Source organism: Phyllobates terribilis, unplaced genomic scaffold, assembly GCF_046119375.1.
Source record: "Phyllobates terribilis strain yellow unplaced genomic scaffold, ASM4611937v1 Scaffold_5__5_contigs__length_657084704, whole genome shotgun sequence".
Lineage (NCBI taxonomy): Eukaryota > Metazoa > Chordata > Amphibia > Anura > Dendrobatidae > Phyllobates > Phyllobates terribilis.
Genome location: NW_027362765.1, coordinates 40,378,295 through 40,393,062, shown reverse-complemented (window position 1 = coordinate 40,393,062; position 14,768 = coordinate 40,378,295). Strand labels below are relative to the sequence as shown.

Below are 14,768 nucleotides of genomic sequence, written 5' to 3'. Positions count from 1 at the left end.
CCCAACACCGCCCCCACACAATATAATGGCCACCACAGATCCCTCAATACAGTATGATGCACCCCACACAAACCTTGACATTGTATAATGGTCCCCACATAGCCCTTCACACTGTTCCGTACACTTCGTACACACACGGCTCCACTCCGTTTGCCTTGTACGCACGCGGCTCAGCTCTGTACACCTCGTATACATATGCGGCTCCGTTCTGTACACACGGCTGAGCTCTGTACACCTCGTACAAACACGGCTCTGCTCTATACACCTAGTACACACACGGCTCCGCTCCGTACGCCTCGTACACGCGGCTCCGCTCCGTACACCTAGTACACGCACGGCTCCGCTCCGCTCCGTACACACACGGCTCTGCTCCGTATACCTCGTACACCCGCGGCTCTGCTCCGTACACCTCGTACACCCGCGGCTCTGCTCCGTACACCTCGTACACCCGCGGCTCTGCTCCGTACACCTCATACACGCGCGGCTCCGCTCCGTACACCTCGTACACACGCGGCTCCGCTCCGTACACCTCGTACACACGCGGCTCTGCTACATCCACACTGTAAACCCCTCCTGACCCCACACATAACCTTCACCTCATCCAGCACCATGACAACCAGCACAGCAGAGTCCTGCATCCACTGAGGCCCCTGATCATGTGACCCCTGACTCCTCCCCTCCTGTGACCTCATCACAGGTCCTGTGCGCACAGAACAGCCATATATGTGGTGGAGGCTCTGCAGGTGGAGGTATGTGGAGATCCCCCATTACTATTAACCCCCTCAGTGCTGCAGTCACATTCCAGGAGACCGCACTTGTTCCTGTCTGTGTTGGATTACATTGTGTTATTTCCCTCCTAATGTCTCTTACTCTGCAGTTGTGACCAAAAGCTTTCAGGCTCGCACATATTTTGGCTTTCTCGCATTTTGCTGCTTCAGTGTTTTCAGTGCCGCCCATGGGCGTACCTAGGATCAAAACTAGGGGGGGGGGGGGCAAGCCATGGTCACAGATACCGAAGAGAAATATATATATACTAGATGGTGGCCCGATTCTAAAGAATCTGGTATTCTAGCATATGTCTCCCGACCCTCCTTTATAATGCCCCATGCAGGAAGTCACATCCCCCGTATATAATACCCCATGCAGGATGTCACATCCCTCCTATATGATGCCCCATGTAGGAAGTCACATCCCACTATAGTGCCCCATGCAGGATGTCACATCCCCCCTATATAATGCCCCATGTAGGATGTCACCTCTCCCCCATATAATGCCCCATGAAGAATGCCTCTCCCCCATATAATGGCCCATGTAGGATGTCACCTCTCCCCCCATATAATGCCCCATGCAGGATGTCACCTCTCCCCCATATAATGCCCCATGTAGGATGTCACCTCTCCCCCCCATATAATGCCCCATGTGGGATGTCACCTCTCCCCCCATATAATGCCCCATGCAGGATGTCACCTCTCCCCCCATATAATGCCCCATGCAGGCTGTCACATCCCCCCTATATAATACCCCATGCAGGATGTCACCTCTCCCCCATATAATGCCCCATGTAGGATGTCACCTCTCCCCCCATATAATGCCCCATGCAGGATGTCACCTCTCCCCCCATATAATACCCCATGCAGGCTGTCACATCCCCCCTATATAATGCCCCATACAGGATGTCACCTCTCCCCCCATATAATGCCCCATGTAGGATGTCACCTCTCCCCCATATAATGCCCCATGTAGGATGTCACCTCTCCCCCCATATAATGCCCCATGTAGGATGTCACCTCTCGCCCATATAATGCCCCGTGTAGGATGTCACCTCTCCCCCCATATAATACCCCATGCAGGATGTCACCTCTCCCCCCATATAATACCCCATGCAGGATGTCACCTCTCCCCCCATATAATACCCCATGCAGGATGTCACCTCTCCCCCCATATAATGCCCCATGTAGGATGTCACCTCTCCCCCATATAATGGCCCATGTAGGATGTCACCTCTCCCCCATATAATGGCCCATGTAGGATGTCACCTCTCCCCCATATAATGGCCCATGTAGGATGTCACCTCTCCCCCCATATAATGGCCCATGTAGGATGTCACCTCTCGCCCATATAATGGCCCATGTAGGATGTCACCTCTCCCCCCATATAATACCCCATGCAGGATGTCCCATCCCCCCATAGTGCCCCATGCAGGTCCCCTATGGCCCCCATACAAAAAAAAAAAAAAAAATCCAATACTCACCTCCCTTCTCAGCTGCTTCTCTGGACTCCAGCGTATCCGGCATCTTCACGCTGTGCGCTGTGATCGGTCAGGAGAGAGCGCAGTGTAAAGACGTCACCGCGCCCTCTGACCTGAGACGTCACAGAGCTGCAGCGGAAGACACAGGAGCTGCTGCGCAGGCACGGGGAGGGGTAAGTATGACTCTGGGGTCCTGATCTAGCGGGGGGAGGGACGGGAGGAGAGGAGAGGGGAGGGGAGGGGTAAGTATGACGCCGGATGGAGCGGGGGTAGGGACGGGAGGAGAGGACAGGGGAGGGGAAAGGAGAGGAGGGGAGGGGCGTCACACTTGTCTTCGGGAGATAAGCGTCCGTAGCCGCTGATCTTCCGATGATAGCCGCATGTAGGTCAGCGGCGCCTGCGGTCGGGGGACTTATGCTGCGAGCAGCCAGCTGCATCTCCCGGCTGCATCGCCGCTGACCTCCGTGCCTCACATGAGTCGCTAACGGCCGCCATGTTTTTCTGAAATGCCGCGTCGCTGATTGGCCGCGGCCGGACCAATCAGCGACCCGGGATTTCCAGGACAGACAGACAAAGACAGACAGACAGACGGGATAAGACAATTATATAGATAGATATAGTACAGTGCAAAGATTTCACTTCTTACATTACAGGAGTGATATCTATTGTAAATTACACAATAGCTCAGAAACCGGCGAATCGCTCCACACAGTATACTGGCCCCCATAAAATGCTCCATACAGGAGACTGGCCCCAACATAACACTCCACATGGAATACTGGCCCCCATAAAATTCTCCATACAGAAGACTGGCCACCATAAAATGCTCCATACAGAATACTGGCCCCAACATAACACTCCATACGGAATACTGGCCCCCATAAAATTCTCCATACAGGAGACTGGCCCCCATGAAATGCTCCATACAGAATACTGGCCCCAACATAACCCTCCACACGGAATACTGGCCCCCATAAAATGCTCCATACAGGATACTGGTCCCCATATAATGCTCCATACAGGATAGTGGTCCGCATATAATGCTCCATACAGGATACTGGCCCCCATATAACGCTCCATACCGAATACTGGCCCCCATATAACGCTCCATACAGAATACTGGCTCCCATATAACGCTCTATACAGGATACTGGTCCCCATATAACGCTCCATACAGGATACTGGCCCCCATATAACGCTCCATGCAGGATACTGGCCCCCATATAACGCTCCATGCGGGATACTGGCCCCCATATAACGCTCCATGCAGGATACTGGCCCCCATATAACGCTCCATACAGAATACTGGCCCCCATATAACACTCCATGCAGGCTGTTCTCCACACATAATGCCTCATGCAGGCTGTCCCCCCCCACATAATGCCCCATGCAGGCTGTCCCCCCCCATATAATGCCCCATGTAGGATGTCACCCCCCCCTTATAATGCTCCATGCAGGATGACACCCCCCCCTTCCTTATAATGCCCCATGCAGGATGTCACACTCCCCCCTCCCTTATAATGCCTCATGCAGGATGTCACCCCCCCTCCCTTATAATGCCCCATGCAGGATGTCACCCCCTCCTCCCATATAATGCCCCATGCAGGATGTCACACTCCCGCCCTCCCTTATAATGCCCCATGCTGGATGTCACCCCCCTTTATAATGCCCCATGCAGGATGTCACTTCCCCCCCTTATAATGCCCCATGCAGGATGTCACCCCCCCTTTATAATGCCCCATGCAGGATGTCACCCCCCCTCCCTATAATGCCCCATGTAGGATGTCACACTCCCCCCTCCCTTATAATGCCTCATGCAGGATGTCACCCCCCCTCCCTTATAATGCCCCATGCAGGATGTCACCCCCTCCTCCCATATAATGCCCCATGCAGGATGTCACACTCCCGCCCTCCCTTATAATGCCCCATGCTGGATGTCACCCCCCTTTATAATGCCCCATGCAGGATGTCACCCCCCCTTTATAATGCCCCATGCAGGATGTCACTTCCCCCCCCCTATAATGCCCCATGTAGGATGTCACCCCCCCTTATAATGCCCCATGCAGGATGACACCCCCCCTTCCTTACAATGCCCCATGCAGGATGTCACACCCCCCCTCCCTTATAATGCCCCATGCAAGATGTCACACACACCCCCTCCCTTATAATGCCCCATGCAGGATGTCACACACACCCCCCTCCCTTATAATGTCCCATGCAGGATGTCACCCCCCCCTTATAATGCCCCATGCAGGATGTCGCTTCCCCCCCTTATAATGCCTCATGCAGGATGTCACCCCCCCCCTTATAATGCCCCATGCAGGATGTCACCTCCCCACCCCCATATAATGCCACAGGCCTCCATACAATAAAAAAAAAAATCAAATACCACACTTCTCACCTGCTGCCGCTGCTCCGGACCCCTCAGCGTCGCCGGCGTCTTCCCGCTCTGCGCTGTGACTGCTCAGGAGAGAGCGCGGTGTAAAGACGTCACCGCGCCCTCTGACCTGAGACGTCACAGTGCAGCAGCCACGGAATAGACAGGACCTGCTGCGGAGGCACGGGGAGGGGTAAGTATTCTGCCGGGTGCCGGGGCCCTGAGCAAGCGGGGTGGAGCAGGCACTGACGGTGAGGGCCCCCCCGCCTGCACAGGGACCCGGGTGCTGACGACTGACCTGGTGTGCGGCGTGCGTTCCTGCTTCTAGGGGGGGCAGTTGCCCCCACCCCTGCCCCACGGTGGGTACACCCATGGTGCCGCCCCTTACTTTTCCAGACTTTCTTTCGCCCTGGCAGCTGATTATCAGCTCCTGGGCCAAATCCTGACTAGTGACCCATTCTTGTCAGTGTTTGGAGTTTGTCACAGTTGCGCACAGTGGCAAATTTTGACCACACCCCAATCCATGCCCATTTACCATTTCTTTCTACCCTGGCGGAGGAGATGTCAGAGGGGCAGTGGCAGTGACGGATAATCAGCAGACACCCGAGACTCAGGGCGCAGACCCAAATCCGGGACTGTCCACTGTATCCGGGACAGTTGGGACTAGAGATGAGCAGATCGATTCCCAGGACTCTAGTCCAGCATCCAGGTCAGTGGTATCTGGCAGCTGGACGAGAGGACACAATGAAAAAACAACGAAATGACGGGAGGAGAACACCAACGGGGAGGAATCGCATGCAACGGATGCCCACCTGGCGGGATCACCGTCACTTCACTATAAGTGACACTGACAAGAAGACACCCTAAGGTACAACCGATCCCTTATTTTCATAGAGGATGCATCTTCTCTTTGCTCTACATCTGTTGAGCCCAGCGTGAACCCAGGCCCAGTAAGTAATCCGGGGGTGGGTGCCTCAGTTTGGCAGTAGGTTATAGTTAAAGGATCCTACACCAAAAACGAGAGCTAAATCTACAGGTCGTAGATGTGCCATTTGTATTAAGAAACTCCTAACATAACTGTTTTTTATGCAAGGATCGGAGTGCACAGAAAAGGTTGTGAAGGATGAAAAACTATCTCTAATAGAGGAGTTAAGGGGGATGGTATGTCATGAAATTCTGACTTTCATAGCCAACTTTTCTCAATCGGGTTCTCTAGCACCTCCTGTGACCAAAAAGAGGAAGATTAGTTTAGAGGAGAGTTCAGATTCAGAAGAATCCCATGCATCCATCCCTGAATATTGGCTGGAAGAAAAGAAATTAAACCTGACTCAAAGTTTTGACCTAGGGGCCAAAAATATTATTTTTCTGCTTTGGACATGGAGGAACTCCTAACATCAGTAAGAAATATAATGGAGGTCGAGGAAATAGAGATGACCCGAGCAGTCCAAGATGAAATGTTTAGGGGATTGAAATCGAAAAACATGATGGTGTAGCTGGGTCATGACAATATCCAGAGTTTGATTCTAGATAAATGGGAGTTCCCAGAAAAACGTTTGGGTATTCCAGGCGAACTGAAAGGAAGATTTCCGTTAGAAGACGAAATAGCTAAGGATTGGTCTGAGATTGCCAAGATTGATATCCAAGTCAATGAGGTGGCTAGAAAAACAACTCTTCCAGTTAAGGATTCTTCACAACTTAAAGAACCAATGGATCGGAAGATAGATAGCTTTTTGAGGAAAACTTGGGAAGCATCAGTGGCCTCCTTAACAACAAATGTAGCATCCACCTGCGTGGCAAGATCTATGTTCAGATTGTTGAATCAACTTGGCAGTCACCTAAGCATGGGCACACTCAGAGAACATTTACTGGCTTCTTTACCTCTTCTTCAGAAGGCTACAAGGTTCTTAGCAGATGCCTCGGCCGAGTTAGTTAGGGTAGCAGCTAGGTCCTTGGTGTTGTCAAATACAAGATGGGCACTTTGGCTGAAAATGTGGAACGGGGATGTCGTATCTAAAGCCAAACAGTGCTCCATTCTGTAACGGGTCTGGGAGGTGGAACCTCTGAGCAACGATACAAAGGGGCAGTCCTTGTAAGGAAGCGGGTGGCTCCCAGGGTAGGCGGGCAGGTAGTCACGGCAAGTGACGGGGACAGTCTCTGGGTAGAAGGGCAGGAGGTCACGGCAAGTGACGGGGACAGTCTCTGGGTAGAAGGGCAGGAGGTCACGGCAAGTGACGGGGACAGTCTCTTGACAGGCGGGTGGTCACGGCAAGTGACGGCTAAGCCTCCAGATAGGCTAGCAGGCAGGTAGCAGGTGGACGCTCCAAGGTGAGCGGGCAAGAGTCTCTGAACAGGCAGGTGGTCACAGCAAGTGATGGCTAAGCCTCCAGATAGACTAGCAGGCAGGTAGCAGGCGGACGCTCCCAGGTGAGGGGGCAAGAGTCTCTGGACAGGCAGGTGGTCACAGCAGGTGACGGCAGAGCCTCCAGGTAGGCTAGCAGGCAGGTAGCAGGCGGACGCTCCCAGCTGAGCGGGTAAGAGTCTCAGGACAGGCAGGTGGTCACAGCACGTGACGGCAGAGCCTCCAGGTAGGCTAGCAGGCAGGTAGCAGGCGGACGCTCCCAGGTGAGCGGGCAAGAGTCTCAGGACAGGCAGGTGGTCACAGCACGTGACGGCAGAGCCTCCAGGTAGGCTAGCAGGCAGGTAGCATGCGGACGCTCCCAGGTGAGCGGGTAAGAGTCTCTGGACAGGCAGGTGGACACAGCACGTGACAGCAGAGCCTCCAGGTAGGCTAGCAGGCAGGTAGCAGATGAGCGCTCCCAGGTGAGCGGGCAAACAGATCCATAGACAGACTGGCAGGGCTGGTAGGCAGACTGTCGGACCACAGGAATGTAAGCAGATAGACAAGTATCAGGCAGGTATCAAGCGGGAATCTGGCAGGTAACTGGCAGGTATCTGGTAACGGGACCTGAGGGCTGAAGCAGAGTGATAGGCTATGCAACAACATTGCTCGGGCACCTCCATTTTGGAGGAGGTGCCTTATATATGGTGAGGTCCTCCGGCCATTGGCCGGGGACTCCTTAGGACGGCGCGCGCGGCCCCTTTAAGAGAGGGGGAGCGCGCGCGCCCTAAGCACAGTGGCCGGGAAGCAGCGCGCGCTGCCAGCAGAGCGGGAGGAAGACGCCGGGCACGGAGCGGAGAGGTGAGGGGAACAGCGTCCCTGCCTAGGGACGCCGACGCTACAGTACCCCCCCCCTTTAGGCCCCCCCTTTTTTAGGCCAGATAGAAATTTATCAAGGATGAGAGGGGCATGGATGTTCTCCCGGGGCTCCCACGTTCTCTCCTCAGGACCAAACCCCTTCCAATCTACTAGAAAAAAGGTCTTTCCTCTTACCCTTTTGGTGGCCAGAATGTTCTCTACCTAAAACTCGTTTTCAGTGGAAACCGGAGCAGGAGGCGTACCTGTAGACTTGGAAAAAGAGTTAAATACCACGGGTTTGAGGAGAGATACATGGAAGGAGTTAGGGATCCGCAAGTTGGCCGGGAGTTTCAATTTATAGGCCACCGGATTGATTTGTTTGATAACTTCCAGTGGGCCGATGAACCGAGGCCCTAACTTGTAGGAAGGAATCTTGAGCCGGACATACTTGGACGAGAGCCAGACTTTATCTCCAGGACGGAATTGTGGAGGATCCAGGCGTTTTTTGTCAGCGTGTTTTTTCATCCGCTCGGACGACTGAAGGAGTGCGGATCGGGTACTCTCCCAAATGGAGGAGAATTCGCTAACGAGAGATTCCGCAGCCGGATTGTCCACCGAGGTGGAGGCGGGAAATGGGATCCGAGGATGCTGACCGAAGACTACAAAAAACGGGGATGTGGAGGAAGATTCGCTCTCGTGATTATTGTAAGAGAACTCGGCCCATGGTAGGAGATCCACCCAGTCCGAATGGTGGGCATTAACGAAGTGCCGGAGGTAACTGGTCAGGATCTGATTGATCCGCTCCACTTGACCATTGGACTGTGGGTGGTAAGCAGAGGAGAAGTCCAGGGTGACGTTAAGCAGCTAACATGTGGCTCTCCAGAAGCGTGAGGTGAACTGAACCCCACAATCCGACACGATGTGGAGGGACAGGCCATGGAGACGGAAGATGTGGCGGATAAAGTCTTTAGCCAGCTCGGGTGCAGACGGGAGGCCCGGCAGGGGAATGAAGTGAGCCATCTTGGAAAAGCAGTCAGCGACCACCCAAATGACCGTACAACCGGCAGAGACAGGGAGATCCGTTATAAAGTCCATAGCTATATGCTGCCACGGGGCAGCAGGTACTGGAAGAGGAAGGAGGCGACCAGCTGGCAGATGTCTCGGTACCTTGTTGCGGGCGCAGGACACACAGGCTGAAACAAAGTCTATTACGTCCTTGTGCAGGGTAGGCCACCAGTAATGCCGGGCAATAAGCTGGAGGGTCTTTTTCTGACCGGCGTGGCCAGCTAGCTTAGACGAGTGACCCCAGTGTAGGACCTTCCTCCGATCAGGTACTGTTACGAACGTCTTACCGGGAGGGAGACGATTTAGATTCACGGGGGCCACCTGCATTACTCTGGCGGGATCAATGATGTGCTTAGGCTCCTCCTCTAGATCAGACACCAGGAAGGATCGGGACAAGGCGTCAGCTTTGATGTTTTTGTCTGCCGGGCGAAAATGAAGAACGAATTCAAAGCGGGCAAAAAACAAGGACCACCGGGCTTGGCGCAGGTTAAGTCTCTGGGCGCTCTGGAGGTAAGCCAAGTTCTTGTGGTCCGTGTAAATAATTACCGGGTGAAGAGCCCCCTCGAGCAGGTAACGCCACTCCTCCAGTGCCAGCTTAATGGCCAATAACTCTCGGTCTCCTATAGAATAATTGCGCTCAGAAGGGGAGAAGAGTTTGGAGAAGAAGCCGCAAGTTACCATTCTTCCGGAAGACGACTTTTGGGTAAGTACCGCTCCGGCTACAGAGGAGGAGGCGTCCACTTCCAGGAAGAATTGTTTGTTGCCGTCCGGACGATGCAGCACCGGGGCAGAAGAGAAAGCCTGTTTTAAGGAAAGAAAGGCTTCCTCTGCTTCGGGCGGCCATTCTCTGGGATTAGTGCCCTTACGGGTGAGCGCAGAGATTGGGGCAGTCCGGGAAGAGAAGTGCGGTATGAAGAGGCGGTAGTAGTTGGCGAAGCCCAGGAACCGCTGAATAGCCTTCAACCCCTCTGGTCGGGGCCACTTCTGGATGGCAGACAGTTTCTCAGGATCCATTCGTAGGCCGGTCTGAGAGATTATGTAGCCCAAAAACGGAAGTGAGGTCTGCTCAAAGAGGCACTTCTCATATTTAGCGTAGAGGTGGTTCTGCCTGAGCCTGAGCAGGACCTGACTAACATCCCTCCGGTGAGTGAGAAGATCCGGAGAGAAGACCAAGATGTCGTCCAGGTACACCACTACGCAGGAGTAGAGAAGGTCCCGGAAGATGTCATTGACCAACTCTTGAAAGACGGCGGGAGCGTTACAGAGACCGAAGGGCATTACCAGGTATTCATAGTGGCCGTCCCGGGTGTTGAATGCCGTCTTCCATTCATCCCCCTGACGGATACGGACCAGGTTATACGCCCCACGGAGGTCCAGCTTGGTGAAGATTCTAGCCCCCCTCAGACGGTCAAATAATTCCGGAATGAGCGGAAGGGGGTATTTATTCTTCACCGTGATCTGGTTAAGGCCTCTATAGTCTATACAGGGACGGAGTGAACCGTCCTTCTTTTTGACGAAGAAGAAGCCTGCTCCCGCCGGGGAGGTCGATTTCCGGATAAATCCCCGGGCCAGATTCTCCTCAATATATTCAGACATGGACAGGGTCTCAGCAGCGGACAAAGGGTAAATACGCCCACGGGGAGGAGTAGCGCCGGGCATCAGGTCGATTGGGCAGTCGTATGGTCTATGAGGGGGTAATGTCTCTGCCTCCTTTTTATTAAAGACGTCCGCATAAGACCAATACAGAACCGGAAGACCAGGTAGATTGGCTGGGGTAGGAGAAGGACGGACAGGATGGACGGGAACTAAACAAGTCTTATGGCAGTCCTGTCCCCAGCGAAGGACTTCTCCAGTCTGCCAATCAAGCACGGGTGCATGTTTCTGAAGCCAAGGTAGGCCTAGCAAGAGGGCGTGAGAGAGTCCAGGCAGAACATGAAAGAAGATGCTCTCTGAGTGCAGCATTCCCACCTGCAGGGTTATGGATTCGGTGATGAGTTGGATGGGATGTGGTAAGAGGCCCCCATCTACGGCAGCGACAGATAAGGGTACAGCTAGGGGGTTTGGTGGGAATGCGGTATTTCTCTACCAGGGACTGAGAAATGAGATTTCCGGCAGCTCCAGAGTCAAGTTGGGCTAGTTCAAAATAGCGGTTCTCCCCGCAGATGATAGAGACCGACAGCAACAGAGATGGAGAGGGTTTACTCTTATCTAGGACGACCTCTCTGAGCGATCCTAGACACAGGCGTTTCCCGACCTCTCCGGGCAGGAACGGATCCGGTGCTCCTTACTGCCACAGTAGAAGCAGCTCCCCTCGGCTCGGCGTATCTCTTGACGGGTCTTGACCATCTTGGTCTGGTCGACCTGCATAGGCTCGGGTGAGTGCGCCTGGGGAGTAACGGGAGAAGTGACGGGTTTCTGGAAGGTAGGGGCTAGACGTGGAAACATCCTCTCACAGGTGACCTCTTTGGCACGCTCCTGGAGCCGGATGTCAATCCGGGTGGCAAGAGTTATTAAGTCGTCGAGAGTGGCAGGAATGTCCCGACCGGCGAGTTCATCTTTAATACGGCCGGACAGACCCTCCCAAAAGACAGACACCGGGGCATCGTTATCCCAGGCCAGCTCCGAAGCAAGGGTACGGAACCGTATGGCATATTGGCTCACGGTGAGATTTCCTTGACGGAGGCGTAGCAGAGATGATGCGGATGAGGTCTTCCGCCCTGGTTCGTCGAAGACTTTCCGGAAAGCCGTGAGAAAGGCTGGCAGGTTGGACACCAGGGGGTCTCCTCTCTCCCATAGAGGATTTAGCCAAGCCAGTGCCTCTCCCGTGAGATGGGACATGATGAAGGCTACTTTGGCTCGGTCGGTGGAAAACTGGTGTGCCAACAGTTCGAAGTGCAGAGTGCACTGGTTAATGAAGCCCCGTGCCTGGCTGGGATCTCCGCCAAAACGAGGAGGAGCGGAGAGGCGGGGACCGGGAAGAGATGCCATGGTGTTGATGGGCTGAGGCGGTGCCGGGGTAGTAAGTGTGCGTGTGGAGGCAGCTCCCGAAGAGGTAGACAATGTGTCCAGGCGGGAGTTAACACTACGCAAGTGACTCAGGATGGATTCCTGTTGGGACCTCTGACGGGAAAGTTCATGACATAAGTCCGAGAGCGAGGGAGCTTGGGTGCCACCGGGTTCCATTGTCCGAGCAAACTGTAACGGGTCTGGGAGGTGGAACCTCTGAGCAACGATACAAAGGGGCAGTCCTTGTAAGGAAGCGGGTGGCTCCCAGGGTAGGCGGGCAGGTAGTCACGGCAAGTGAAGGGGACAGTCTCTGGGTAGAAGGGCAGAAGGTCACGGCAAGTGACGGGGACAGTCTCTGGGTAGAAGGGCAGGAGGTCACGGCAAGTGACGGGGACAGTCTCTGGGTAGAAGGGCAGGAGGTCACGGCAAGTGACGGGGACAGTCTCTTGACAGGCGGGTGGTCACGGCAAGTGACGGGGACAGTCTCTTGACAGGCGGGTGGTCACAGCAAGTGACAGCTAAACCTCCAGATAGGCTAGCAGGCAGGTAGCAGGTGGACGCTCCCAGGTGAGCGGGCAAGAGTCTCAGGACAGGCAGGTGGTCACAGCACATGACGGCAGAGCCTCCAGGTAGGCTAGCAGGCAGGTAGCAGGCGGACGCTCCCAGGTGAGCGGGTAAGAGTCTCAGGACAGGCAGGTGGTCACAGCACATGACGGCAGAGCCTCCAGGTAGGCTAGCAGGCAGGTAGCAGGCGGACGCTCCCAGGTGAGCGGGTAAGAGTCTCTGGACAGGCAGGTGGTCACAGCACGTGACGGCAGAGCCTCCAGGTAGGCTAGCAGGCAGGTAGCAGGCGCACGTTCCCAGGTGAGCGGGTAAGAGTCTCTGGACAGGCAGGTGGTCACAGCACTTGACGGCAGAGTCTCCAGGTAGGCTAGCAGGCAGGTAGCAGATGGACGCTCCCAGGTGAGCGGGCAAGAGTCTCAGGACAGGCAGGTGGTCACAGCACGTGACGGCAGAGCCTCCAGGTAGGCTAGCAGGCAGGTAGCAGGCGGACGCTCCCAGGTGAGCGGGTAAGAGTCTCTAGACAGGCAGGTGGACACAGCACGTGACGGCAGAGACTCCAGGTAGGCTAGCAGGCAGGTAGCAGGCGGACGCTCCCAGGTGAGCGGGCAAGAGTCTCAGGACAGGCAGGTGGTCACAGCACGTGACGGCAGAGCCTCCACGTAGGCTAGCAGGCAGGTAGCAGGCGGACGCTCCCAGGTGAGCGGGTAAGAGTCTCTGGACAGGCAGGTGGACACAGCACGTGACGGCAGAGCCTCCAGGTAGGCTAGCAGGCAGGTAGCAGGCGGACGCTCCCAGGTGAGCGGGTAAGAGTCTCTGGACAGGCAGGTGGACACAGCACGTGACTGCAGAGTCTCCAGGTAGGCTAGCAGGCAGGTAGCAGATGAGCGCTCCCAGGTGAGCGGGCAAACAGATCCATAGACAGACTGGCAGGGCTGGTAGGCAGACTGTCGGACCGCAGGAATGTAAGCAGATAGACAAGTATCAGGCAGGTATCAAGCGGGAATCTGGCAGGTAACTGGCAGGTATCTGGTAACGGGACCTGAGGGCTGAAGCAGAGTGATAGGCTATGCAACAACATTGCTCGGGCACCTCCATTTTGGAGGAGGTGCCTTATATATGGTGAGGTCCTCCTGCCATTGGCCGGGGACTCCTTAGGACGGCCCCTTTAAGAGAGGGGGAGCACGCGCGCGCCCTAAGCACAGTGGCCGGGAAGCAGCGCGCGCTGCCAGCAGAGCGGGAGGAAGACGCCGGGCACGGAGCGGAGAGGTGAGGGGAACAGCGTCCCTGCCTAGCAGGGGGCAGGGACGCCGACGCTACACATTCCCTTTCAGGGTGAATATGTGTTTGGGCCTGCTCTAGACAAACTTCTTAGAAAATAAATCAAATAAAAAGAAGTCACTACCTGAGCTGAAAGTCATCAGGCGAAAATCCTTTCATCCACCACAGACCCAACCTCCACAGTATAGAGAAAAGGAGAAGATGGGACGATGAATCTACTCCAAAGGAGGAAGGAATAGCAATATTTTTAAACATCAGAGTCAAGTTGGACAATGACACTGGATGTGTAGGGGGCAAAATCGCAAATTTATTTTCTCAGTGACAAATAATTTCCTCAGAACGAAGAATTCTAGAATCCATCAGGGAGGGAGTAAAGATCGGGTTCTCCTTCTATCTTGCACAAAATTTAAAAATAACCTCCATTACATCTCAAAAATTACAAATGGTTCTGATATCCGGGCTCCAAGATCTGCAAATGTCAGACGTTACCTCATTAGTTCCAGATAACATAGTAAAGCTCATTATTCTCGCCTATTTCTAATAAAGAAATGAAATGGAGCCTTCAGGATTATTATAAATCTAAAGCCCTTAAAGCAGTATATCGCATACAGAAGATTCAAGATGGAATCCATAAGATCCACCGTACCCTTTGATGTCAACTGTCGATTTGCAAGATGCCTGTTATAATATTCCCATACATTCAGCTCATCGTAAATTTTAAAATTCACGATTATGCATGAGCAGCGGACTCTTCACTACCAATTCAATGTGTTACTTTTCGGGATCTCATCTGCACCTCAGGTGTTCACAAAAATCATGGCAGAGGTAGTAGCATTTATCAGGAAACAGAATGTAAATATCATTCCTTATCTCAACGACTTCTTAATCATGGCTCCTTCTGTACCACTTCTCAGGGAATATGTATGAATATAGCTTCAGATCCTAACATCTTTGGGATGGTTGGTGAATCTGCAGAAGTTGGACTTAAAAGTTTTTCCTGGAGTTCCTTCTGGATTCTCAAAAACAGGCATCCT

General features: G+C 54.0%; 1 protein-coding gene across 1 annotated transcript in view; it reads left to right on the top strand.

Annotated features, from left to right (window-relative positions):
• Positions 1-677: 677 nt before the first annotated feature.
• Positions 678-14,768, top strand: part of LOC141270685 (gastrula zinc finger protein XlCGF66.1-like) — a 39,088-nt gene continuing 24,997 nt past the window's right edge. The window contains exon 1 of the mRNA XM_073680782.1: positions 678-749. The gene's annotated coding sequence lies outside the window, so the exon portion shown is untranslated. The remainder of the gene's footprint in view (positions 750-14,768) is intronic.